The 27,711-nt window shown below is 46.9% G+C and overlaps 1 protein-coding gene across 8 annotated transcripts in view; it reads left to right on the top strand.

Annotated features, from left to right (window-relative positions):
• The window catches only part of ZHX2 (zinc fingers and homeoboxes 2), a 76,663-nt gene that overhangs the window by 15,061 nt on the left and 33,891 nt on the right, over positions 1–27,711 (top strand). For 5 of the 8 annotated variants that reach the window (XR_008731179.1, XM_055703565.1, XM_055703566.1 and 2 more), the window contains one exon: positions 17,263–17,334. The exons of 1 other annotated variant lie outside the window; for it this stretch is intronic. The gene's annotated coding sequence lies outside the window, so the exon portion shown is untranslated. Of the gene's footprint in view, positions 1–2,307; positions 2,411–8,254; positions 8,381–17,262; positions 17,335–27,711 lie in introns of all 8 variants that reach the window. 2 more of the 8 variants (XM_055703568.1, XM_055703569.1) reach the window with 2 other exon arrangements.

Raw genomic sequence — 27,711 nt, 5'->3', positions numbered from 1 at the left:
CTCTGTTCCTGAGCAGAGGGAAGACCAGTGTAATTCAAAGTGCTGGGGGCTGTGTCTTACCTCTGCCATGTATTAATAATCTGAGAAAATACAGTGATAATTAACACCTTCAGTAAGTAGAAACTTGGTGTATCCTATGAAATAATTGGAAGAGGGAGGGGTTCTCTGTAGAAACACCAGCTTTCAGTTCTTAGTGTCATAACAGGAACTAAAAGAGCTGCTGGCAGCAGAGAAATTCCAGATGTGTTTTCTGCATGCTGCTCAGCTGTGGGTTACATTTCTCAAAAGCATGTCTGTTCGCACTCTTGGCCAGATTCCTGATTTCAACACTTGCGGACTAAGGACTGGACCATGCTTTGGAGGATGCTGCAACTCATTAATTTTTTCTTTTCTGCCAGTGTAGTCATGTCAAGATACAAATGATTGCTCACAGTTATGAATTGTGGTTTCTAAAGTCTAGCCTTTAAAGTGATGTCTTGGCATCTAAGTGATCAGTGGGGTGCCAGCAGTTCATTGGGAGTTGTGGGTCTCCATTTTTCATAGAAAACATCTGTTCGTTATCTGTATCTGTGTTCGCCTTGTGTCCTCAGGGGTGGGGGGGTACCCAGGTTTGGTATTGTCAGCGTAAATTCTCATGTGTGTTTAGATTGGTGGGTGTTCCAGCTGGCAGCCTCTTTAGTTCATGGTAAATTCTGACTCAGGAAAGTGTTATCTAAGCCTAAAATTAAAAGGAAGAATGGGCAAAACTGGCCTTATAGCTATAGGTAGAAATGGAGGAACAGGTCAGCCAGCCAAATAAAATGCCTCCTGGTTGAGTCTGTCCTGGGGTGAAGCTGTCCGGCAAGAACTGCTAAACTTGGCCTTTTCAGAAGAGTTTAATCATCCTTTGAGCTGTGCTAGTTTCTCATTTTTGCCGCTGATGCTGTTGGTGCATTGTGCTTGCCTTGGCTTAAGGAGCGCAAATTCACCCTGTGACCACCATGCTTGTGTAGTTGGGTCCTTCTGCACTAACGTGACATGCTGGAGCCCCAGCCAGTGCTTAGCTGGACTTTGCATATCAATGGAAACTGTCCTGTTAGGCTTTTTAGAAAACCATTTCTTTCATGGCATCAGCACCTTGACTCTTACTTGACAGTGTCCGATGGTCCCCACCTCCAGCAGACGGAGCAGCTCTGTGTGGAGAGGCCCAGAGGCTGAATTCGGCATTACGACGCAGGTTTAATGTGTGCTGGGGAAGGCAGCTCACATTTCACCTTTTTCTGAAAACAGCTTGGGGTTAAGCCATGCCTACACTACAGGCTTCTGCCGGCAAAGCTGTACTGGCCAAAAAGCATGGAGAGGTGTGACTGTCGTGACGCAGCCCCGAGGCTGCATGTGCTGGGGAAGCTGCCCCTTCTCCAGCCTGCGGAGGACTCGTCCTGGGCTCCTGGAGTCCTGCCTAGAGATGGGGCTTTGCTGCCATAGCCCTATCTGCCGTGCAGTGTTTTGGCAAGGTTATGTGGGTGTTCATCTGCTGCTGGAGTGCTTCGGGGGTCTTCGTTCCTGTACATTTTCAAAGGGGTGTTTTCAGATCCTCCTCAGTAAAACAGAGTTGGAAGGCCTATTTTAATGTCACGGGTCCTCTGTCATCGTCCGTTGCGGGGTGGTTCTGGTGTTCCTGCAATACTCCGGAGCGGGGCACGGTGGCTGTTATCCTAGCTATGTGCCGTCTAATGCTGGATAGTGTTGCAAGATCCAAAAATAAGAAGTGGGAAAATACACAGACAGAGGAAACAAGGCACAACTTTACCTCTTGGGCAGAGCAGTAATTCACCCTCTTCCTAGCACATTTTCATCCCCTGGGTGTCAAAACATGGGTAACTCCATTGGGTTTTTACCACCTACTCTGTCTTTCCACACCAAGCTTTAATCCTTGGCTCCCCTCAAGAGCTGATGTAGCTACACTTCTGCTGCAGGTCCTTTGGTGAAATGCTACTCCTCTCTTCCTCCCCAGCCTTTTAGAGTTGCACATTTCTTTGCTTGAGAAAAACACCTCAAGGTGTATCCCCAGCCTCATTGGAGAGGCAGAGAAGAGAGCGGTTTATCGGTGCTTATTTAATCTCATCCCTCTTAAAATACAAGCATCTGGTATCTGCTTGCATATTTTCCATCCCAGCATTTGCAACACAGAAAAGTTTCATTAATAAGAATTACGTGTAGAAGTGCTGAGGAATGAAAATGGTTTGCACAGGGTGAGGTGGAGAATGAAAACCTCCTCTCCTGTAGCTTGGCTGGGACCAGACCCTCTTGCCTCTCCTTTTCCTCTAGTGCACTCGTGTCCCTGGGTTGTGCTTTGCTGCCTGAATAGCTCAGCTTCTCAGTACAGTACAGGACACACCAATTTCCAAACGGGTCCCCAAGGATGTGCCAGGTGAGAGCCACAGATGGCAAAGGCCACAGCAGACTTGCAAGTCTCTTATTTATCTGTTTGCTTGTATGTTTAAAGTTACTTATTGCCTTTGGCAAAACTAGTGCAATTGTTCGGTCTATTGGAGTTGCCCAATTAAGTCTCAAATCAGATAAAAGTCTATTGAGATGTGATTGTCAACAAGAAACCATCAAGATGGCCAACTTGGCCTCCATGAGGAACATGGGTTCTGACTTGCAACAAATATGTGGCAAGGCTTTGGTTTCAGCTTGGGTTTTCTCCCAGAATAAAAATGGGAAGTGTCTCATCTTTCATAGCAGTCTTTTACCTGTGCCCCCCACCCCACCCTCACCCCTCTTGGCATTTTTTCTTCCTGCAAAGGGGACCCTGAAAATTATTTTGGTAGAGCAGGGTCTAGTCAGGACAGAAACATGCTATGGAGGGGCCGAGCCTGAAATGTTACTGCTCTCCAGCAAGTTTCTTGTATCTGTATGTATCTATGTGCCAGTTCTCTTCATAACCATGGAGAGCAGGGATGCCTGGCTTCCCAGGGCATGAAGCGCTTCTGTTTAGCCTCTTCCAGTGGGTCACAGGTGATGGGACCTGTGTGTAATGTCCTTAATAACATCTCGATTCCCTGTTCCTCCTTTACCATGCTCTCCCTGCAGCTGGGAACTCACCATTACTGTAGGAAATCACACCAGTGTCCCAATGTTCAGGAACAACACTCTTTTTTTTTTACCTGTTGATTGGGTGGGGTTTTTTTAGAGGCAAAATGCTGAAGGCAAAAAAGTCAATAAGCAAAGCATTTAGATGAACGTGCAGTCATTATAACTGATACCTGGGCGAAGGAATGCAAACAGGCCAGTCTGTGGCTTGATTCCTTCAGCTCCTGTCCCTCTCTTTTGTTTTTAATTGTGAGCACAGGAAGGGGCCAGTGTATGACCATATGCTTAGAAAATGCTGGTTACACATGTCTTCCAAACAATGTTGTCATAGTTAGATGTCACGTATGTGACACATTTTGTCACGCTGTGAATGTACCTGTGTGACTCTGTGTTTCCTTCTCTTGTTCTTTGTCACCAGTAGTAACAACTGTTTCCAGTCAACTTCTGCATCCATTCTCAATAAATGGGGAATGTGATTTCACATCATTCAGTGCCGGTGGGAAATTCATACCCTAGGAAATTTGCAAGGGTATTGCAGGGAAAATGTTAAGCACATGCTTAAGCGTTATTGCTGTTGATCAAATTAAGTTTTGCTCTTAAGCCTTAGGAGCTGTTGCTTCTTTCCCAGCGTTGATCTTAATGGAGGGTTCTGAAAGAAGGGGAATTGATCCCCACTTGCAAGACCCTGAAGATGGAAGTGCACCTTGAGGGAAGGAATAAGCAGCAGAAGTTGATGCTGATATTGCTGTGAACATTATCTTGGTCATAGCTTTTCATTTTCCGAAGATCCTTTCAGCATGATATAAAGATTCCTTCAGTTTTCAAAAGTTGGGTGGGTTTTTTCCTCCCCTTGTGATTTGTTTTCCCTTATTTTTCTTGTCATATAATCAACTTCGCAGTTTTAACAAGGTTTTGTTGTTAACACTACTTTGAGGCAGCGATATCTAGGCTAAAGAGGTTCGCACCTCTTTGGTGTGAGCAGGTTCTTGTGAACTCTGGGGAGGGAGGTCTTGTGACGAGAATGTGGAGGAGCAAGGGCTCAAGGCTCCTAGGTCCAGATCCAATCTCTGTGGCTTTCCCTCCTATGAGCTTTTGACAAATGGGAGATGAATGCAGACTCCATATAACCATCTTTAAGATAGATCTCCCTTGGGGAGAGTATGGGTTAATTAACATTTCAGAGGCGCTTTGAGTTCCTTTGATAGGTGTTACAGAAATGCAGAAGGGTTTTGGTTTTTTCTTGCTAGACATAGGCTCTCTGAAGGACAGATTTTAATGATGTTGGTTTACCTCCTAAGAGCTTTTTTTCAAATGGAAGACTATTTAACTTCTCATGTATGTACCGATATGGTGGTTTACTGCCAGTTTAAGCCAAATAAAATATTCAGCTCCCGGACCAAGACTGGATTTGGTACCTTCACATCATGAAAGCTCATGCTGATAATTTGCCAGTAGCCTCAGGGCTCTGATAGTAATTTGCCAGATGCTATACTGAACCTAATTTGCATGTGTATTTACATAAATGCTTTAATTAAAATTATATGCACCAACCTGAGATAGATGAGCAGCACTGTCTGCTGTCTGTTTACATTCCCTGACAATAAAACTCTGCCTCGGCTGCTTCTTGCCGATGGTACAACTTGACAGGGCTATTTGAGGTGTGGACTAGCAACTTGACAGATTTTTAGTCAGGCTGTGCTGCAAACTGCAGGGCAACCTTAAGCTTCCAGGACCAAACTCTGCCTTTATTTTAGCAGCAGATTTGAGCATCTTGCTTCTAGAGGTCAGATTTGGTCTGTGGATGCTCTAGATTTAGGGTAGTTTTGTGCAATCAGGGTTTTAGCTACTTACAGACAATGTCTGCTTTGTCACATATGCAAAATGTGAAACCCCACTGAGGACAGCAAAAAAACGTTTTAAATTCAGCTTCCACCAAGAATAAAATTTCTGAGCACTGTTCATCTTTGAACGGAGCATGACAGAGCCCCTTGTAGGGCAGAGAGCTCTAAATCAAAGGGATTTCGGGGCCCAAGGGCCCAAGTGGAGCCCTGGCTGTTTCACTGGGACGTGTGAGAGCTCATGGCGGAGTTTGGATGAAGGCAGTGGAGGCTCTGGCTGAGGCTTTCGCTTAGACCACACATTTGATCTGGAAAATGCAAGCATATGCATACAAATGGAATCCAAGCTGTGCACTTTGCTGTTGGACAGCGGAGGATGTTATGGTTGACGTTGCTGTACTGCTTCCCAGTTATTGGGAAGTTGTCATAAAGTGTTGCAAAGGAATCGATGGCAAAGTTATGACCAGTTTCACAGACCTCTCTGAAGATACATGAAGGACAGGCTAGAAGAGAGCCATAACTACCCTGCCTGGATTTGGAGGGTTACTGAGCTTTATTTAAAGGTGTTTACTTAGCTTACTCTATATGAGACACTTCAAAGCTGCTGCATACCTCACTGAGCAGAGGTTGTATATATGTTGGGGGTTGGACTAGATGACCTTTAAAGGTCCCTTCCAGCCCAAACTGTTGTATGATTCTGTACAAATCTGAGCATTTCCAGTCGCTTTCTCCAGTGACCTCTGACTATATTTGCCCACTGTCATTTCTGAATCCAGTGTGATAGAGTCCATTCCCTTTCAGCATAACCATACATTGACCTGTTTGCCTGATAGCTCTGTGGAAGAGGATAAATTGCCCCATGTATTACAACCTACTGTGGGACAGGTAGCCAAAACCTCTTCATTCAAGTCTGCATGCAAAAGCACAGGCAAAAGCATCTACATTTGTTGCAAAGGGGCTTAAATATTTAAATTAGGAGGTCTTAGTAAGCAGGGTGAAACACATGTATGGAGTGAGTGACAGTACAGAGTGGTGTGGTGGAAAGGGGAGCTGGAGCCCATCCTGCACCCACGGGCGTTGCAGCCCCCGATGCTTGCAGGGGTGATGTGCTGCTGGGGCCACCGTTTGCCCAGCAGCTGGGTCAGCCGGGGGGTCGTAGCCAGGCAGCACTTGGTACTGCTGGGACATGGTGGTCTCCGTCGAGTCATGGGCATGGCAAAGCCAGATTGGCAGTCTTGTGAAGCCACAGCCTTGATTTAAGCTGAAATAACATAAATAAATCCAAACTATCAGTCTTGCTCTTGTCTCATCCATAATAAGAGTATGAAAACACTTCCCATATTAAATTCCTTATGGTGAGGGGCTGCTCTGATACTTGATAGGAAGGTGGGGAAGGCAACTGAAGGAAAGGAGCCCTTGTTTCTCCCTGGTGTGAGGGAGAGGAGGGGAAGGTACGTGCTAGTTACTCAGTGCTGCTTTTTAGGGTCACTAACTGGAGTGAGGAGTCTGGAGGAATAACAAGGAACTTCTCCACTAACAAAGGTTTTTCAGTGTGAGGGGAGCAGCTGAAGGAGAGGGCCTGGGATGTGGCACACAGAGGGAAAAACATTCCCCCAGGGAAAGTGTCCTGTTAGGGTGGGATATGTGCTTTTGTTAACATCTGCTCTGCAGTTGCCTCCTGCAGCAGGGAGGTGCATTGGCCGGTTGTCCCTGCTCAGGCTCCCACGTCCCTTGCTGCCATCCATGCCGCATCTCCCAGCCAGGCTGGCACCACCACCCGGCCCCTGGGGAAGGAGCAGTATGGCACAGGAGCCCTGGCAAGTTGGGGTTTGCAACCCACTTCAGCGCTGAAGCATCCCCGAGGTTTGAATTCGGAGCAACACCCAAGGTGTTGGTACCGCTGTTGCTACTGAGTTTGGTACCTCTGGCTTTCCCAAGGTCACCTCTCGGTGTGCTTTGAGGTGGGAGAGCCAGCCAGGGAGGGGGTTCAGTGGGCAGCCCTGGGTTTGGAGAAGGTTGCTTTCAAAAGTCATTGTGTCTGTTCGATCTTAAAATTCACTGCTAATGCTTTAAGTGTAGCGAGTGCTGTAAGCTAGCCTTTAATCAGCCTGTGCGTATTTTAAGAATTGTGCCAACTGTTACTGCCTCAGAGATACCTGGAGATTTGGTCAGGAGAAGCCTGGCCTAGTTTTTTGGGGTAGCTAGCAATGCCTTTTCATTCCCCTATTTAACATGAGCCTCCCCGGTCTATTTTTCAAGGCATTTTCTTTGAAAGGTTGGAAAGCTCCAAGCAACCAGTTAATGCATGGGGGAAGAGAGAAGCCAGGGTGTAGTAGAGAAATAATTATTGCAATTAGAAGTATATTAAGAACTGCACTTCAGCCGTGGGTGGAGTACAGCATGGTGGGGTGCTGGAAGGAGGGTCACCCTTGGCCGAGGGGACCTCTGTCCCTGCCGCGGTGAGGGCAGTTCACTTGTCTGTGGCTCTTTGGTTATAGAGGTGTGATGCTGGAGGCAGCATCCATCAGCCTAGTGCAGGACTGGCGTGGTGTCCCTAATGAAGGCAAGGCTTACTTGGCTAAAATCTTGGCAATAAAATGCTGGGGTTTAATCATTTGCGTATCAGAAATCTGCTAGGCTGCAGGTTTTGTTTGTGTTGCACAACTGGTGTGGTGGAAACAGTTACTCATCTTTCCATCCCAGATCTTCAGACTGGGAAAATGGAATATAAAAAAGGATCTGTCCTGACGATTCTCTGGATCTTGAGTGTGCCAGATGGGTGTCCCAGAGCCAGGAAAGAGATGCTGGGCTTAGTCAGACCCCTCTTGAGCTCTGACTTGGAAATGCACATGCAAATGGCCCCGCTCACCATGTGCCCAAGTCCCTGTGAAATGAGGGCTGGCCAAAGCGAGTGCCTGGCTCCCAGCAGAAGCACACTTGCTAATCAGGCTCTTGGGCAATGTGGTGTTATTCTCAGCATCACATCACCACCAACATACGCAAAAAGCATCTCTCAGAAGTAAAAGCACTCCATCCTGGAAAAGCACTTGAGAGCCAGTTCATTACCTCTTTGCTTCCACCAAAAGTTAATTGCTTTTTTATTTTTTTATTTTTTCTGCTGTCATCTAGAGTTGCAAGTGAATTTTCTGAGTCACTCCTACTACAGACTGTCACCTGTTGGTAGGCATCCTCCTAGAAGTGTCCTTTCTCCATTTCCCACCTGTGTACAGATAAAGTTGGTATGAGACCTTCAAGATGTCTGCAACAAGTCATCTTCTCCTAAAACATGGTCCGACCTTTTGCCACGCAAGGCCAGTTCTTATTTATTATTTCTGTTTCAGAGCACCTCAAGACACACATCGGGTTGACGAAATGACATAGAGCAAAGCCGGAGGCTGTGCCAAATAGTTCATAACTGTGGAGGAAAACTTGGCAGAGGGGCAGAGAAAGAGAGGGATGAATTAATGGTAAAACATCTGTGTGAGTGTTTTTAATGTGTTTGTCTCACGTTAGCTTTCTTATACGTTGTCAGCTAAGTTTTGTACACCTAATGGCAAAGACATTAAATAGTATTTAATAAAAATAGAAGCAGGGTATTTAGAAATCAATCCAGATGCTCTTTCACTGTTAATTAGACTTTATTATTAAAAAAAATCCTACCTTTTTGATTCGGAGTCACCCAACAAAACTAATTCTTGGCTCAGATGGATGTTTGACTTAAGTTCGAATGTTCTCTTTCTCTTCTTTTTAAACTAAAAAACCTTAGCTTTTAAAAAATGATATGGTATTTGCAGAATCAATAGAAAAGCTGACCCAGATAAAAGTGCGCAAAAATTGGTTTCATGCCCTAGAACTTTTCCTGCATGCTTTTTGATGCAAGGTATCTGATCCTTCAAAAAGGAGGTAACATACAGTGATCTCAGCAGCTTTGAAGAATTGTTCTGGAAGAATAACAAGGAACACTGGAGAAAGGGGTGTGCACATGTACCTTTTTTTCCCCCTCATTAAATACATTGTGAGATGGAAGAAATTAATGTCATGTTGCTGGTTATATGGAAGGACAGGATAAATTTTTTATGAAATCTGGTTTTGTCTGAGTTTTAAAGGGTGAAAGTGCATTTCTCCTGAACAGCTCTTCACAGTAGGATGCGAATTGCATTTTGTCTTCCCTGGTTCAAACCTGCTTCTGCTGGAGCGAGGGGCAAGGTTGTATCCAAATAGTATCAGGATTTGCTCTCAGGAATGTAATTATGCCCTCCATCCTGAATCAGATAGAAAGCTGTAAAAAGTATCTGCTGCTACAGATGTATTCCAGTTTAAGCAGGATCCAAATCTTAATTTGATTCCACAACAGCGCTTAGATCTGAGGGAGTCAGACATTCAGCGTCTGAACCTGTATTGCTTTGGCTTCCAAAACCATCCCAGGCTGCTCAGGGCTGTGGACCCGGAGGCATAACAGATCAGCCTCCAATGCAGGCATCCCTGCAGTGAAGGTGATGAATTGATAGGACAGATTTGTGGGACCAAAAGACTGGCCAGCTGTAAGGAGAAAGTTTCATTCCATCCCTTTGTCTTCACAGCCTTAAAAAAAAAAGAAAAAAAAGAAGAAAGTCTAGCTGGAGGGGAAGGATGGGCTCAAAGTTACTGATTCTTAACAGAATAAGCAGACGCAGTGCCCAGGCTGCGCTGGCTATCCCCAGGATAGGGAGAAAAGGCCACAAAAGCAACTTCTTTGTGGGGATTTCCACAAGCCTTTCCAGTCCTTGGGGTTGGATGCTGTTATTCAGTGCTTGGTGTATGCAGACTTGCGGCTGCGTTTGCTGGAGCACGGCGGGTACTGAAGTGCCAGCACTGGAGCAAGTGCAGCAGGCAGGCGGGTGCCCTGGGAGGTGCTTGCCTCAGGTGGGCTGCGCCGGGGGTCTGCAGCGAGGAGAGCAGCTGAAGCTCAGCACTGAGCAGGACCATATAGCAACATGCAGTGGACTCCAGGCAACCTTTCCTGTGGTCGCTTTGTGGCTCCTTGAAAATAGCTGAAAATAAGTCACCTGGCACGAACGTAGGGGCGTCTGACCCAGGTGCATCTCAGTTAACTTCCCAGATACAGGCACATGGATGCTCTTACTGGAAATAAGAAACTCAACAACACCTAACAGTGCTGGTCTTCACGAGCGAATGAAGCACAGCCACAGTTATTTGAAAGGAGCAAAGTGATTTCTTGATTTATATTTACACCCTGTGCTCATTTCATTTCTTGTACCACTTTTGCACTGACGGCTGCTGTGTTTGGCAGGAATTTGCAAACACATCAGTGCTTGCAGCCAAAAGCAGGAATGGTGTAAACAGCTGGAAAAGGGAAACCCCTTCCTCTTGTATTTATTTTTATAACAGCAAAATGTAGTTGCTGGCTGACCTGGATCAGTCTTGTCTTTTTTTTTTTTTTTTTTTACCTTTTAAGCTTGGTTGGGTTTTTTTCTCCGTTTCAGCTTGGGGGTTGAGGGAAACAAAAGAGGGAATGAATTAAGAGCAGGAGAAGAGTGTCTGCTGCTGGGCTGTGTCGTGTGGTGGGGAAATCAGGCTGAAACTGGAGAGACCGGGCCAAACCCAGCAGCAGCACTGGGAGGCTTTAAATTGTGTCACTGACAGTGGATCTAGGTGGTGCAAGTAGCTAGCGATGTTTATGGCTGCAGTTCAGGTTAAATAGTGTGCACACATGAAGTGGTGCTGCTGGGCTGCTGCTCACATCACTTGCCCTACCTGCCTGCATGGTACCTCTTAGAGGCAGTCTCCAATGATGACCCCCCATCCTTTCCAAAGTGGCACATGAGTTTAGGCTGTGGGGACTGATGTGGGTTAGCACGTTTTTGTACTGTTTGATTAATTTCTGTCTTTCTCTGTGTTGTTTTTTTCCTCTGTAGCACTGCTGTTGTGAGCTTAGGCGTTTGGGAGTGGGGTGGGGGGAGAGGAAGGACAATGTGATTCTTGGCTGTGTCCCCAGTGTACAACATACACCACGTCTCTTCAGCAAACTTGTATGATGACACCTGTGTGGATCTGAATGCAGGGACTGCAACGCTACAGGCTTGGGGAAGTGACTGGAAAACTGCCTGGTGGAAAAGGACCTGGGGGTGCTGGCTGACAGCCGGCTGGGCATGAGCCAGCTGTGTGCCCAGGTGGCCCAGAAGGCCAACAGCATCCTGGTTTGTATCTGAAACAGTGTGGCCAGCAGGACCAGGGCAGTGACTGTCCCCCTGTACTTGGCACTGGTGAGGCTGCGCCTTGAATGCTGTGTTCAGTGTTTGGCCCCTCACTTCAAGAGGGACACTGATGTGGTGGAGCATGTCCAGAGACAGGCAATGGAGCTGGGGAAGGGTCTGGAGCACAAGTCTGATGAGGAGCGGCTGAGGGAACTGAAGTGGTTTAGCCTGGAGAGCAGACCTTATCGCTCCCTACTACCTGAGAGGGACTGTAGGCAGGTGGGGGTCGATCTCTTCTCCCAGGTTACAAGTGATGGGATGAAACAGCCTCAGGTTGCACCAGGGGAGATTCAGGTTGGATATTAGAAAAAAATTCTTCACCAAAAGGGTAGTCAAGCATTGGAACAGGCTGCCTAGGGAGGTGGTTGAGTCACCATCCCTGGAGGTTAGGGACATGGTTTAGTGGTGGACTTGGCAGTGCTAGGTTAACGGATGATCTTAAAGGTCTTTTCCAACCTAAATGATTTTATGATCTGTGACTGGACATCCCCTGGTGTTGAAAATTAGTTAGCAGATGACCAGTCTGCAGGTCAGTTGTTTAAAAATAAAATAAAAGTTATTGCTGTACATATGTTGGGCAGCAGAAGCATCCTACAACAGTGCTACTGTAGCAACTGCTGTGTTGGAAAACAGTTATCAATCATGGTTCTGGCAGAGGAGTGTCTGACAACTGTTTTCCAACATGTTTATTACTGTGGGCAAATAGGTAACTAACCAGAGGGTGACAGTCTGAAATGCAAGGTTTAAGAGGAATAATGTGAAATAGTTAACTCTTTTAAAAGCCAAATAAATTAATGATGAACTTTCTGTCGGCCAGAACCCTGCAGGACATCGCTTGCTCTCTGGTTGAATTTTCTTAGGCGATCAAACATTCTTCTTGCTTTAAAGCTCTTGCTGCCAATTTAAAATATTATACGAGACTGGGATTTCTCACCCTTCAAGAAAACACTTTGATTTGTTGAAGGAAGGTAGGAACGGTTAAGGAGGTAGGAAAGAAAGTGATACACCTTTCTCTGTGCTGACATCCACAGCTGGGGGATGTGTTGAGAAGTAAATATAATCTACTTTGAGCAATGCTTTCCCATTCTCTTTCATTTTGGTTCGGTGCTCTGGTTCCTAATCAATTAGACGTAATGAATGGAAGTGAGGTGCAGCAAGGCTGTACAAACTCAGCAGAGATGCAGGGGATCATCCCTCCACGCTGGGGCCCTTGGGGTTAATGATTGTTTGCATATTTTTTAAGAAAGCGTTGAGATGCGACGTGGCAGAGGGTTGCTGTCCATCTGTCCACTGCCAGGGAAGCCAGGACCCTCACGAGCCCCTGCCTCACCCTGCAGCCAAGGCCAGCCACGGCTGCTGCCGGCAGCCAAACCACGGTCTTCTTACTGGCTTCAAGCACAACTATGGATGGGCACATCTTGGTCCCGAGCAGCCTGTGGCCGAGAGGTCGGAGCTGTCCCCTGGGAGGGGGTAGTTGGGTGAAGGTGGCCTTGGTGGCTGCCCAGGTTGCCTGGCTCAGCTGCCCACTGCCCTGAAGCATCACTCTCATGCTTCTCCCTGGTGAGATGTAAGAAGATTTATTCCATCCTGATAGAGAGCATGTTTTCTGAAATCTTCTAAAGCTCTAAGGATGGGGGAATAGTTTCTTTGACAGTGCTGCCATAACTGTGAAAATCTACCTAAACCTACAGAACTTTTTCCTTCTTTTTTTTTCCCAAGACAGCTTACTTCCTTTTTGCTCTTATTTACTTTTATTTTGTTGTTATTTGCTCTTTGCTTCTTTATGCTTCTGAATAGTTCCAAAAGCAGGTGGTAACGTAAAGAAGGCATTGCAAAAAGGGGTTGGGTCCATTCCCGTGGTTTATAGAAGTTTTCCTGGGGGAAGCAAGGGCTGGAGAGCCACAGCATGCTGTAGCCCTTGAGTGATTCCCTGGGACACCTTCTGCTCACAGGTGCCTACAAATGGTGCAGCATGGATTAAGACCTCATGCGAGCAATTGTCACACTGCTGAGATGAAGAAAAGAACCCTTGACAGGAGCCTCCTACACTGTGCTTTCCAGGTTGGGGCCGGTGGTTTTCCTGGGAAGTGCCAGAGCTGCTGGCAGCAGCTGCTGCGGGGTAGAAATATCCATCTGCATTTCAGCTTCATTCAAAAGGCTGGAGAAAGGTGGCTGAGAGCCATGTGGGGTAGGGATAAGACTGCTGGGGATGGATATCCCAGGGCCTGTCTGAGCATCACAGCGTGCATGTGCTTATGCAGAGATCTCAGAGCACTTCAGGGGTTTTTAGTGCCTTTTTCATCACTATTCAGGTATTTGATGGAAACTCTGGAGTGTGCTTTATGCGTTTATCTTGGGGATGGGGGCAGGAATGGGATAATTTTATTAGCTTTATAAGATGTTGAAGTGAAGGATGCTCACAATGAGCGTGTTACTCCCTTGCACTGAAGTCTGCCAGGTTCAATGAACGTTTATTGAGGACCACCCCAGCAGCCAGGAGGTGTTGGGGTGCTTGGGATCCATCAGGATCACTGGGAATTTCAGCGTGTGGAGACAGACAACTTTCAGGAACACTTGCATCTGCTAGTCACATGGCAAGAACAGTCTGCAATCTACAGGCTGGAACCACCCCATTTCCAACAGAGCTGTGCATATTTAATTCAACAGAAGCATTTCTAGCCTAGTGTTAGAAGTAATTCAGATCACTAAGGTGGCGGTTTTGTCATGGTAGTTTTTAGGGAAATCTAGATTTATAAGCTAGACTGAAAAATTAATAAATGCCTAGTACGGTACAAACACCAGGGGGTGAGGGGTGGGGACATGGTGGGCGGCTGTCAGTGCCCCAGCGTGCACCCCAGCCTCATCGTACCCCTGCCCTGCTGAGCCAGCAGCAGAGGACGGCAGCATCCTGGGGCTCGTTAGCTTGATGAAGAAGGTTTGCCCTGACCTGTTGCCTGTGCCACCAGATTTTGGGCATTGGGGCTGGCGGGCTGTGGGGATGGGTCGCCAGCAGTGCCAAGGTTGGGTACCAAAGCCTAGCGGGGCTGCAGAGGGTTGGCATGACCATGGTGATGCTTTCGGCTGACCACAGGGTTTAAGCCACCGAGTTGGCATCTTTCAGGAAAAGAAATAGGGAGGAGTTTGGGGTTTTATTTTTCTTTATCTCAAACACAGCTGGGGAAAGAAAGCAAGTGCTTTCAGGGCTCCCAACTCCACTTCTCTCTGTAAAATGTTCCTTTGCAAAATCGATCATTTCTGTAGGTTGAGAGAGTCTCAAAGGAACTTTTCTGTAAGGCATCAACAAAGTACTGTTATTTCTCTTCCCTGCCCTAACAGCAGCTCGAGATTTACATTTCAGCTCACTAAAGATATCTCAACAATCTGTTTTTTGTGAGAAATTCCATGGCAGACAAAGGAAACTAATCCCATTTTCAGGTGGTTAGCGCTGTAGTGTTTGGGTTGCAGGAGCAGCGCGGAGCTCTGGTGTTTATCAAGTTACATACTTTAAAAGGGTAATTTAAAAATATTTGTGTTTGCTTTGTTTTGTTTTGCCATGAGATGTTACTTTTTTTGGAAGGCATCTAGAATAATGAAGCAGCTGGTGGCTGAGTCTCCTGCTTGGTGTGCAGAGAATGAAGGATGGCTGGGGTAGCTGAAGTTTACCCTCTGCCTTCTGTGGGCTGCATGTATGTACATACGTGTATGTACGTACATGTATGTACACACACACACACTGTGAACTAGGCAACGTGTGGTAACTCGTAAACCACCATCACCTGTTTTGTACGTGTACTCACTGGGACACGGCGCAGGAGCCGGCAGACACGGATCTCCCTGGCTCTTGTCCGTGACTGCAGGGGTGTTTCCATGGCATGGCTCATGTAGGTAAGGAGATGATGCCAGTGTGAATGCCCTCCTGTGGAGTGGGGAGGTCTGAGTTTGCCTGATAGCGGAGTAGTGTTGCATTTCAGGGAAATGATGCTTTCATGCCAAGGAGAGCTGCTTTCCCTGCCTTGAGCTGGATTGGGGTAAGCGTGCCCCTGTGGGAGGCTGCTCAAGAGCTGCTCACACAGGGATGCTCAGGATGAACAAACTTGGGCAAGAGTTTTCTTTTCATCAGTAATTACCTACCTGTTGCAAAAGATTTGACGTTTCTGCCTGAAATGTGGTTGTGACTTCATTTCACTATTGCCTGACTCCAGGTTTTCAAAAGCAGTAGCAGATCTCCCAGAACCGTAACATTGTTTAAAATATCTGAAATATGTATGTATATCTATGTATATACATATATTACCAACTCGTTTGTGAGCTGTTATGTTAAACCCAAATCGTATTCTCGTAGCCACAAGGAGTAGAAACTTTTTGCATGCTTTCTGAGGAGGATTGTGCGATACAAGTACAACAGCAAGGGACTGGATTTAATAACCCTAGAGATTTCTTCCCGCTTTATGTTTCCAAAAGCGGGGATCCTCACAGAAACTTCACCAGCTGGGTCTTTAGGAAAAGCACCAAAAATTGTGAGGCTCATTATACAGTCCTAAGAAGTGACAGCACCATACATATGTATTTATTTTAATTAACTTTCTAAGCAGAGGTTAGAGGGGAAAGACAAGGCTGGGTTGCACTATAGGCGACTCTGTTGTTCTTTAGAAGTGTTTTATTCATAGGGGTGATTTTGGTCCTGTTGGCAAGATGTAGGGTCGCTTGTGTGTGTGTTGGACACAGCACTGGAAAGGCAAGGTTTCAGATAGTGGTTTTGGTGTAAGATAACTGAACTAAGCCCATTAAATGCAGAAACAGCTCAGCCCCAGGCTTGCAGCCTGCTATAGGTGAATGGAGGATTTGACCCAGAAGAGGGAGGGAGGGCAGCAGAAGGTGGCCTGCTGAGTCCAAAAGTGGTGGAGGTGTAAGTAGCACAAAATCTGTGGCTGTCCTGTATGTTTATTTCTCTTCTACAATTCAGTGAAACTGGCATGTTTTTGCCTTACTCTGAGATGGAGCAAAGCAGGAAGCAACTTCCCTTTTATCTATGAATAAACATGCAGTTTTCTATTCTAAGCTCTTAAAAAATGGTTCTGGTTGTGTAAGAGCTCCTGGCCTCCCAGCTCTTTCAGTAGCCATGATGCTCTTTCAGGAAATCAAGTCATGTATTCCTTTGAAAAGAGCCAAAAAAAATTTAATATTCTTCCTAACCTGCTGGGAAGGAGCAAAAGATTCCGAGTGATTTCTGTTGGGTTTGCCATCTGACCTTCCTCTGGCCAGATCACAAGAGCCTGAAGTTTCAAACTCAAATACTTCAGCTTGAACTGAAAATGCAGGTTGTGCTTTTGGTGCTGCTGAAGCAATCAACAAGCTTCTGCCTCTTCTTTGGAGAAGACTAGCAGGGTGTTTTGCTGTGTGTATTTCTTTTACTCAGGAGTGGTGCCATGACTATTTATTTTCTCTTTACCTCTTCTTTGCAGACCTGCAGGCATGGTGTTTCTCAGGTGTGCACACAGCCACTGCCAAACGGGAAATTCTTTATATCAGTTCTGTTGTTGCAGCTGCTAAAGCTAAACCTTCCTCTCCCATTTCTTTTGGGGAAAAAAATAAAAAAGCAAAATTAAGGAAAGCCAACTTTAGCTTTGGGACGCAGCAGGTGAGCCCCTTTAAGGAGGAGAAAGGCAATTTGGATGGCATTTTGTTGAAGTTCCCAGTAGCCAAACAGAGCTTGTTATGGTACGTGTCAGCTGCAGCAGATGTTCTGTGGGTATTTCCAGCCCGAACCGCAGCCGCAGTATCTTAGGACATCAGCGTGTGAGTGCTCTCCACTGTCTGCCTGGCTTAAGAAATGTGGATTTTTTTATTTTTTTCCCCCAAGAGGCCCCCAAGGTTTGTTGTGTTACTGTAATGGGTCTGGAGGACCAAATCATTCAAATTCTGCTTCTGTCAGTGGTGGTCAGTGGAAAAGGGAATTGCTGCAATTCCTGTCAGTCAGCATTCCCGGGTGCTGGTGAAAAAAACTAAATTACCAGTCAGATAGTGGAAGGGATGGCTGCTATTTTCTCCTTTTTTTTTCCTTCCCTCTGACTTACATAGCTTTTCCTCTTTTGTAGGTATTAAAAGTTCTGCTCTCCGTCAGAGGGGTATAAGTACTGAGACTCCCAGGATGTAAGAAATACAGTGCTGTGAGTAGCATTTTTCTTTTCTATTTTCCTTTAAATGAGAAACCCAAGCTTGCTCAAACAGAAGGAAGACTTTTTTTTTTTTTTTACAGACACTTTAAGAAATGTTTACAACAAGCAAATCCCGTCTTTTGGAACCAGTTGTGTGCCTTTGGCACCTCTTCGCAACCCACAAAATAAAGTCAGCATTGTATTACCACATAGGCTGAATAATTATCTCACTGCAGATATGAACCACATGAATGCATTTAACTGAGAATATGGTCAGCAGAATGGATCATTAGCACCATCTGAAGCTTGTTTGTTGTTTCCAAGCTTTACCAGCCATTGAGAGACAAAAATCTTGCTGGAGAGTTGAGGCGAGGCATCAGGAAGAAAGCCTGTGTCTTTTCAAAGGGGGGAAGAGCACAGATTGGCTGTGTGGTTATTTTTGTGCCTGTGCACAGCATCCCACCCCTTGTTATCAAAACAGAAAACTATCCAATATTTAGCTGTTCCCTGATAAAATAACTTTGGAGGAACTTTTATGCCACAGGAGACCCCTGAGTGCTTGGGTCCCTCTCTAGCTCCAAAGCAGCTTAGCCAGGACCTGTTTTTTACATAAATATATGCATAAAAAAAAGCCTATATATTTAAGGAGCAGCTTCACTATGGCTTTTTCCTCTGCTGCTGAAGGGCCAGGGCTGAGATTTCCCAACAGCTGGGGCTGGTTTGCAGCTCTCCAGGTGGACCAGCTGGGGCTGCACTGGCCTGACCTGGGCAAGCCCTGTCTGGAGCTCTTGGCTACATGCCCGGTACGGCATGGGCTCCTGGGGCAGCTCCTCTGGGCTGGCTAACAGGGCTGATATTTGGACTGGAGGTTTGGATGCCGTTGCTCTGGGCTTCGCTGCTTTTCTGTAAGTAAGTTTTCTTAGCAGGGGGGGTTAAATAAGGGTGTGGGTTTTTTGAGATTTTTAAAATCAGCCCAACTCCTGTCCCATTTTTACCCTGTTCTGCGGTGATGGAAATCTATGGTTACTTGGAAATCAGCAGAGTTTTGTTTCCATTTTTATTTCAGTGGCTTGCAGCCTGTTTTCTGTTACAGCAACACAAATCTATTTGGGTTAGAGGAGAATAAAACCCCAAATTGAAATCAGCCTGAAAAAAGAAAGGGCTGTGTTGTTGTTAACAGGAAAGCAACTGAGTCCACCAGTGTTTGGTAAAGACATGGTAGAAATTCCTTCATAAATCCCTAACAAGTACTGAGGAACTGGTAACCAAAAAAAGACTGAACAGGGAATCCTGCTTTTAGCCTTTTGTGAAGGATACTGGCAATGAGTGCAGTTACTGGGAGAAAAAGGAAAAATTCTGGCAATATTTTGTATTGATCCTCCTTCAGTAAGGTCTGTAGTTCGTATTCTCCCTTCAAATTGCCAGCGTTTTCTCTTAACTCCTTGGTATTTAACCTGTCACGTGAGAGCTGCTTAATCAAGCTGTGGGGTTTATTTTTTGTCGGTTGCTTACAAAGTATGGGGTGGGCTCTGGCCTCTTTTTTTACAGCTGTGTTGGCTCTGGACTGGTGGAAAGAGTAGATACTTACTTAGATGAAGAAAATTCAGCAGAAAGATGCTGTGACTACCTATTGCTTCTCTCAAAGCATATCCATACACTAGAAGTGCTCTTTGCTCATCTGGAAAGTAAAGTTTGCTGGTTTGTCTGTTAAGCAGGCACCATTGAAATTCGGGAAGTGCTTCTGGGGTCCTGTCCTGGTCCTGGCTGGGACAGAGTTGGTTTTCTTCTTGGTGGCTGTTGCAGTGCCGTGTTTGGGCTTTGGTGTGAGAGCAGTGTTGATTAACACACTGATGGTTTTGATTGTTGTTGGGTGATGTTTATACTGGGCCAAGGACTCTTAAGTTTCTGGGGCCCTGCCAGCGAGAGGGCTGGAGGGGCACGGGAAACTGGGAGGGGACATGGCTGGGACAGCTGACCTGAACTAGCCAAAGGGGTATTCCGTACCATTGACTGTTATGCTGGGTATATAAGCTGGGGGAAGAAGGAAAGAGGGGAATGTTTGGTGTTATGGGGTTTGTCTTCCCGAATAACCATTATATTATAATATAATAATAACCAAGCAATAACCTGCTTTCCTGGGGATGGCCAAGCACCTGCCTGCTGATGGCAAGTGCTGAATGAATTCCTTGCTTTGCTTTGCTTGTAGGCACAGCTTTTGCTTTATCTATTAAACTGTCTGTATCTCAACCCACGAATTTTCTCACTTTTACCTTTTGGATTCTCTCCCCCATCCCACTGTGGGGGGAGTCAGCGAGCGGCTGCGCGGGGCTTGGTGGCCAGCCAGGGTTAAACCGTGACAGGTCCCAATGAATCTGTGTGCTAATGCACCACTGTGGTGGTTGCTTCCAAAAAAAGGAATGAAGAAGAGGGACCTGCGCCTACTCTTCAAATGTGGACTGCTAGTCCCAGGTAGAAGCTGTCTGTGTTGTTAAGTCAAAGTAAAGCAGCAATGCTGAGGGCTGCATGCTGTCTGCGGGTGCCTCTGATGTATCGTAGCTGTGTTATAAGGGGGTGAGAGGGAAGGGTGCCCAGGTAACTTGTGTACAGCTCTGAAATAATTGCAGCAAGGTGTAGTTGTTGCTCAGCAGTGAAAGGAGACTGTAAATTCCCCTTTACCTGTCTCGACTACACTGGCTGTGTGGCAGCAGCCTGGGTGTGGAACTGGGGAGTGCGAGGTGGCTGCAGCGGGGCAGTGCTAGCTGAGGAACTGGTCCTGCTCAGAAGCTCAGGGAGAAACCAGAGCTGGAAGAGCTTGGTTCCTGTACATCTGTTCTCTGTATCCTCTTCGAATATTGTCCTGCAGAATGTTTTGGGATCAAGTGTTCAGCATGAGATTTAATGGAGAGAGGGGAAAGGAGATTTGTTTGCCATTTCCCTTTGTCCCTTGGCCCCCCAGCACCCAAAGGCGGAATGTGCCTGTGGCTGCTCCCAGAGGTGCCGTCCCCAGCAAGAAGCAGCAGTGCGGGATGCAGCAGCAGTGCGGGATGGCTCTGCCTGATGCCCATGCAGAGGGAACCTAGACTAAGTGCTGATACACTGCATGATGAGCATTCAGGGATGTTTGTTTGGGGAGCTCCTGTCGCTTCCAGTGGGCTTGGGGACATTGGTGAGCGAGAAGAGGCAGGGCAGGGAGCTGTGAACGGTGGTTGCTTCACCTCTTTGGCTTTAATCGACCTCCCCTTTGTAAGACAGCATCTCTGTTCTGCTATTTAAAAGCAGTGCCAACTGTTTTTATGGGCAGGATCCCCCTGATGGAGTTTTCTTCTCTGGGCGCCCAGGGCAGGTGCAGTGTTGGGCTGTGGAGGCACTGCAGGTCTGGCAGGAGAGCACGGAGGGCAGAGAAGCACTTCTCATGTGTTGGAAAAACTTGGGGAAAAGTAACTTGGAAAAACTTAAGTCGTTTACATCAAGGCTTCTGGATGCGCAGCTATGGAGGAGATCACTTGTGGTGGTGCATTGTTCCCTACCACATTAGGTTTAGATGAGGTTGGGGACTTCAGGCTGGTTTTTTTGTTACTTGGCACTTGAGCAGTGAATTTGCAAATGTTTCCCGTCAAAGCAAAGAAAGGCTTTGACAGTAGTGTGTCCTGTGAGCACCAGCACTGTGTACAGCAGTGGCTTTGCAAAATGCAGCAGCGGTGCTGCTTCCTTGTCCTTACATGGGACAGGAGGCTGGGCTCCAGCTGGGGAGCTCAGAGGCTGAAATCATTGCTTGTACTTGTCACCAGAAAAGCCACCTCTCTGAACTGTGAGCTCCTCACAAAATCAGTACACACTTCCCCTGTGCTTGGTCAGGTGACTGTCCAGAAATGTTAGACAGACCCCCTTTTATTTTTAAAAAAGATGGTGGAGGCAGGAAGACTGCTAGAACTGAGGATTAGAGATGTGGAGGAGAAGCTGGTTGGAGAGCAGGAGAAACTTAGTCAGGATAGGTGAGGCTTAGCCAAAGGCCTCCACTGCTCCCTCTGTCTCAGGCCTGGAAGCCAGGCTTAGGCTTTGGATCATGCTGGTGGCTCCCAGCTGGGAAGGGGTGACGAGATTTCTTCCATATGACTGCAAACTCTCAGTTCATCCCACAGCTGGAGGGGGGATGAGGGCAGGTTTTCCCAAGTGCCTATCACTTCTTGGGTTTTGGTAAGGATGGGGTTGCTGCCGCCTGGCTCTCCAGCAGCTCCAGTGTGGTATTCCTTCAGGACCTTGCTCCATAGACAGGAGTTAATGGCACCGGAAGAGGTGAAAGCAGGTTTTGTTTTGTTCTTCTTATTTTTGGTAGTGCCTCTTCTTCCTTTTCTTTTCCGTTAAGCATGATGTCACAAATGACATCAGTCCAATAACTGCTTGTGGTTGTCATAGTCACAGCCTGTGACACCCAAACAAAGCAGCAGGAAACTGAAGCTGGCATACAAATGCTGTAATATTCATCACATTCCTTGTGCTTAATAACTGTGGGGTTAAGTATTTATTTTCCTTCGGGGGGGGGTGTGTGGGGTGTGGGGTGTGAAGGAAGGGGGGTTAAAAGCACAAAACCAAGTCATTGAGGGGAAGGAAGGTGGTCCCCAATCCATCCGAACAACACAGCTGCATTTCTCCCTCCTGGTCCTCTTCGCCCCAGCCACTGTTACTCTGGACCTCAGCTGCTTGACTCCCTCCTGCAGCAGCTCCCATCGTTGCAGACCGTATGGTGATGCTGTGGCATGGATGAAGGGAGACGTCCCGCTGCCTCTAACCCAAGCTGCGTTCCAAGGCAAAAGCCGCCCAAGGGCTGGCAGCAAGTGATGGCAGCAGCTCTGGGGCGGCTGGCTTTGCTGGGTGGCTAAGGTTGCCATCCTCATAGTGCATGGACAGAGAGTGTAGAAGGGTTTTTTTCAGCTTGGTTGGGGATGAGATATGATTGGGAAGGGTGTTGGGGGGCTTTTTGCTTTTTTTATTTATTTAAATCTGTAAAATAAGCTATTCTGGGTGAGTGGCAAGCTGGTTTGCCCTTACAAGGTTTAATTCCACTCCTTTGGAGTTTTGCACAGTTGGTTTGATGGAAGGCACCTGCTGCAAGAAATAATTCCAGTAATGTAAAAAAAAAGTATTTTTTTACAGAAATAGACCTAGTGTGAGCACCACATTTGAGAGATAAGCGCTGGAGGTGGGTGGTCGGGGCTTGCTGGGAAGAAGCTGCCTAAGCCCCTTGCCATCACAGGCGCGTGGGGAGCTGCCATCCTTGTGCCCCTCGCCAAAACCTCCCCTTGCCCAGCACAGTCCTCCTTGGTACATCCCTGTGGGGGCACAGGCTCCAAGCGCTCCAGTGTGGCCTCCCCAAAATATTTGGGCACGTGATTCCTGGGCTGGGCCTGGATAACTCCCCATCCCTGCTGGAGCGAGGGACCCACGGAGGGCAGAGCCGGCAGTGAGCGCTGCCTGGCTCGGGGGCTGCGGGTTTGGGTGCTTGCAGGGGGTGCTCATTATATAATAGCTGGTGGTTGATTAATATGCTGTGAGTCAGAAACGCCAGGGTATTTTAGCTTTCTCTAGTTGCTATGGCAACATTATTTTAACAAATAGCTTTTTAATATTTAATTAAAACTCAGCTTTTGGCAAGCTGGAGTAAGAACTATTACAATTACTACTACAAAGGTTTAGCAGTGAAGTGTATTTCAGAGCCACGTATTTTTTTGGTTGGGTTTTTTTCCTCACCCCTCCGCCCCGACTGTCAGCTTCCAAAAAATAAAGGGGGGGGGGGGGGGGATCACTAATCTATTAATTGTCAGAAACATATGCTTGTTCCCAAGACACAAAGCAAATGTAATGTAAATCTGCAGTTACTCTTCGCAACTGAAGGTTGTCGCTTCTTTATAGTGCCAAGCCAGCTCTGTAAGGACGGAGCGGTATGATGGCATTTATTAATCGGTGCTTTGTCACTGGTGTTCCTTCTCTACCTTTGCCTCCCGGATGAGATCATTCCCATTTTGTTTGCTTCGTGTTCCCTCTGTGTCAGGTTGGATGCTTTCCCCTCGCCAGCTTGTAGAGGAGGCTGGTGCTGTGTCCGGATCAGGCTCTGGACTGGTTCCTAGTCTTTTTTTAGGTGAGTTCCTCTGCTCCCTGATACCAAATGATTCTGCAGTGGAGACAAATGAACGGAGAACTCGGTCTCCAGAGAAAAATAAATATTTAACAGCTCTCTTTGTAAATACCCTTTATTTATAGAACAGTTGCAGGTTCTATCATGCTTGGTAAATGGGGATGCTTTTTATGCAAGAATTCTGCCTTGAGGGACTTGGTGGATACTTAATGTCATCCGTGATATAATAATGAAATAAATGTGTTGCTCTCCTGGGATTCCCTCCCAGTCCCTCTTTTCTGTGATTAACTTCAGTATTGCACACTTTGTCTCTATGCACATCGCATTCCTTATTATTGTACTGAAACCTTATTTGGAAGTTAACACCTTTATTTCCTGAGGGGAAGGGAAGGTTGTTGAGTGTTTTGACTTATGCAGAGGAGCCTGAGACTATATGTACCTCTGTCACATATCGCCATGGTGTCTTGCCAGGTTGTTGGGATTGACACGCTCAGCCCCTCGCTGTCCCGGAGGCTGGGGTGGTGCTGATATCCCATCTTGTACATGGGGGAAGGCACACCTGGGGAGATGGACTGAGACGTGTTTCATGCCAGCTGTCTGTAAGTCAAGCGGCTATTCTGTAGTAGCTGTCTAACCATTTCTGGCATCAGTTGAGAGACTGAGCTGTTTAAAGACTGTTTCACCCTGCTTTAGGACAAATGTTGGAGGCAGGTCACAGGTATAATCCTCAGAGCTGTCTGTCTCTTCCCAGTCACTCTGAGCCATAAACTAGATGGGGAAAATTAGGCAAGAGAAGTGCCATCCTGCGCCAAAGATCTTCTATACCCATTTCTGTAGGTGGTCTGTAATGGCATTTCAAGCTGGAGGATGTTCTCACTCATTACACTGCTCTGGTCACACAGTGTTGCATCCCTCTTCCAAAGCGGCACAGCTGATCTGTGCTGAACGTTGCTCACCAGTGAGCATCCAGGGTTAAACCGCTCAAAAGGAGATGCAAACCCGGTCCCTAAGCATGTAAGCTAAGGTGCAAATGATTTGCCTGAGCTCTCCTAGCAAGCCAGGAAGAGAACTAAGGCTTTCCTTCCTATTATGCTGAAGGTGTGCTGTTGCAACTGAAATTACAGTGATAAGGTTATTGCTGCAGTAATATTGCAAACAGTATGTGTGTGTTAGGGAGTTCTTTAAAGCATCCTTCTGAGTTGCATCACATACTTCTTAGTATGCTAAGTCTTTTGATCCCTGTTTAAACCCCGCTGACAGCAACCTCAAGGAGGCCAAAGGTGATCCCTGGATGTGGTGGGAGCTATGATGGGAGCAGGGTCTCTGGCTGGGCAGTGGCAACTGCAGAGCAGCACATGCTCACAGCTACCCATGTCAGCTGCTGGTTCCTGAAAGTTCTGGGAAGGAATCCTTTCTGTTTCCTACCAGCAAGGAACTAAAACGTACTGCAAAAAATCAAATTTGCCTGGTTGCATAACAAACATGGGTCTCCGTGAGGCTTGCAAGGCAGCAGCCAGGACAGGCTTTGCAGACGGGTGGCGGGAGGTCCTGCTGTGCTGGAGGGGCAGCGCGGAGGGACAGGCGGTGACTGTTGTGGGGGAAGCTGACAAGCAGATGGATGGAGCTGGCATTGCCGGTGGAGCGGAGGAGGTGAGTGCTGCTGTGTTATTGAATGCGATCAGGCAACTGCAGAGGGACAAGGGGGGCTGAGAGGTTTGAACCAAATGCCCTGACCATGGGGAGCCTGCGGAACCATTCCCTGGGAGGAGGTGGGATGGGTTTGGTGAAGGTGGCTAGCAGGGGGTCTGAGCAGCAATAGTTTTGAATATCATAGGGTGGAGGATTAAGTAGCTGAAATGGGGATTGTGGTGAGAAGGCAGAGCGATAATGTTTCTACCTGGAATTTTCATTATGCAGCCAAATTTTAGGAACACAGAGAAAAATGCTGCAGGATAACAGTCCTCCTTGGGCTATGTGCTAGGTTGTGAACAGAAATGCCCCCAGGTTACAGGTGAGAGAGATGTGGCCGATGGCCAAAATACGGATAGTAGAGCAGATGGGAAAACAGGGAAGGTCAGGAGCACCACCGTCCTGGAGCGGAGGTGGCATGGAGGCGAGCAGCGGGCTGTTGGGGAGGGATGGCAGTGCCAGGAGCCTGTGTGGTGGAGCAGACCCAGCAGCAAGCAATTTGGGGAATCCCTGATGCTTATTGCTCCCAAGTGCTGTGATGGGTGGCAGGTCTGGATGGTCGGATCTGCCCTGGAAAATGTTCCCAAGGAGGGAAATCAGGTTAGTCAGGAGGGGAAAAAGTAGAGGACAAGAGGTGTATTTTCATTTGGGTAGATGATAACACTGGAGTTGTACTAGAAAAGCTGAAATGTGATTTGCCAGGGGCAATAAAAGCTCCTGTCTGCAAACAAAGACTGGTGTAAAAGATTTTACATACTGGGTCCTTGGCTCAGCCTCAGCTACTCAGCCTCTCTGTATGGGTGTAATGTGCTATATAGATTTTCAGTTCATAGCAATCTGGGACTGGCAAGTCGTCTGGAGAGGCACAACATGCACTCTGGCAGGTCTGACTTTCCCCACCCCTGAGGATAAGGGTGGATCCAAGCTGGCAAAACGCACTGCATGGGAGTGAAAGGCACATCTCTCCCCAGTGAGTGCTCAGAGATAGTGCAGTAATGAGGACACTCAAAAATGAAGCCCAAGGGCGCTTTTTTTTTTTTTTTTCATGATGGTTTGGGATCTGTGCTTGCACCTTCTGTTGCAAGTCAGTGATCTGTCGCAAATCTCCATGTAACTGGAGTATGGGGTCTCTTCCCCTCACTCAAACCCTCACTCCTTACTTATGCTTAGAGCTAACCCAGGCATTGCTAGCTTTTCTCTTTGATGGTCCCAGTTGATTAAAAACATGCACTGCTACTTCTGTGTCTGCCTGGTAAGAAAGAACATCAAGGGATGGGATAGTCAGGTGAATTAAGAGGAAGAGAGACTGGAAGTGACAAAAGTGGCAGTGAATTTTCCTGGAGTTTTTCCATCTTCACCTGTCCCAGACCTTTCTGTTAACTTCTGCTGTTGTTGGTAGTTTTTAGTAGTGCCTTCCCAGTGCCTGCTCGCTTGCTGGGGTGTCTGTTGGACATCAGGAGGTTGACGTACTTGAAGCAGGAGCACTTGAACCTGCAAGTAGTCTGCTCATGTATTGGAGATTATGCTCCTGTCTCCTCACCCAGCAAATGCAGTGTGTGGGGGGGTATATCACGTGCTTTGCATCACAAATAGTTTCACACAATGCAACCGTGATATTTGCATGAGTAATGTGTGCTTAGTCTCAGTTTTACTGTTTGGTGGAGTTAGGGTAGAGCATTGTAAGGCACCGAGCGCTGTAGTGGTCTCTGAGTTGTCTGGGTTTTTCACTGTCAACATTAGTCATGACTCAGGTATAAACAATCTGGCATGTTTCCTGTCTGCACTTCTCCAAGTACGGTCTTCTGCTTGCACACCTCAAACCAGACTGTAACTGTGTTTGCCATGCTCTGAAATCCAGCCAGGCTTGCTACGGATGAATCAAACCCCGCAGCGCTCAGGGCGGCTGGGTTTGATGCTGCCGTGAGTGTGTGTAGGAAGGATGAGGAGTGAATACGGTGCTCAGGATTTACTATAGGAGGAGGCTCAAGTCCCATTAGGGTGGGGAATGGTCTGGCATTTATTATTATTTGTTATGACATGATAAGAAAATATATTTTATATTTGTGTAATAATCACTAGATAGTTATATAAATAGTTATGCATTCATTATCATAAATATGAAGAGGAACTGCATGGCTGGGGGGGGGGGTTAGCTCTGTTGTAAAGTATTCGGTGGATTGCCATCTCGATGTAACCTTGCTCTCCAGTGGTTTTGTCTTAAGTAATAGAGCCCACTGAGTGGCCACGGGCAGGTCATCCCTTTGATCTTGGAGGAGTGCAAAGGAGGAGCAACTTTCTTCTTTGTTCTTGCTTCTGCTGGAGTCAGTAGCAAAATTTCAGAGGACTTCAACAAGCTAGGATCAGCCTCTCTGCAAATACTCCCAAGGTACTTGGAGAAAGCACTTGCAAATAGGTGCAAAGCAGCTCATATGTGCCTGTGGTGCGGAAGGGAGCGCACCCTTAATAGGTGTTGCTTCATTATGAACACGTTCCCATTCCTTTTGGGGTGTGTTACCAAAAGGAAGAAACTTGGGCAGTGATAGTGTGATGTGTAATGCTGCAACAGGCAG

This window comes from Falco cherrug, chromosome 3 (genome assembly GCF_023634085.1).
Source record: "Falco cherrug isolate bFalChe1 chromosome 3, bFalChe1.pri, whole genome shotgun sequence".
Taxonomy (NCBI): domain Eukaryota; kingdom Metazoa; phylum Chordata; class Aves; order Falconiformes; family Falconidae; genus Falco; species Falco cherrug.
This window is presented reverse-complemented; position numbering and strand designations above follow the sequence as displayed.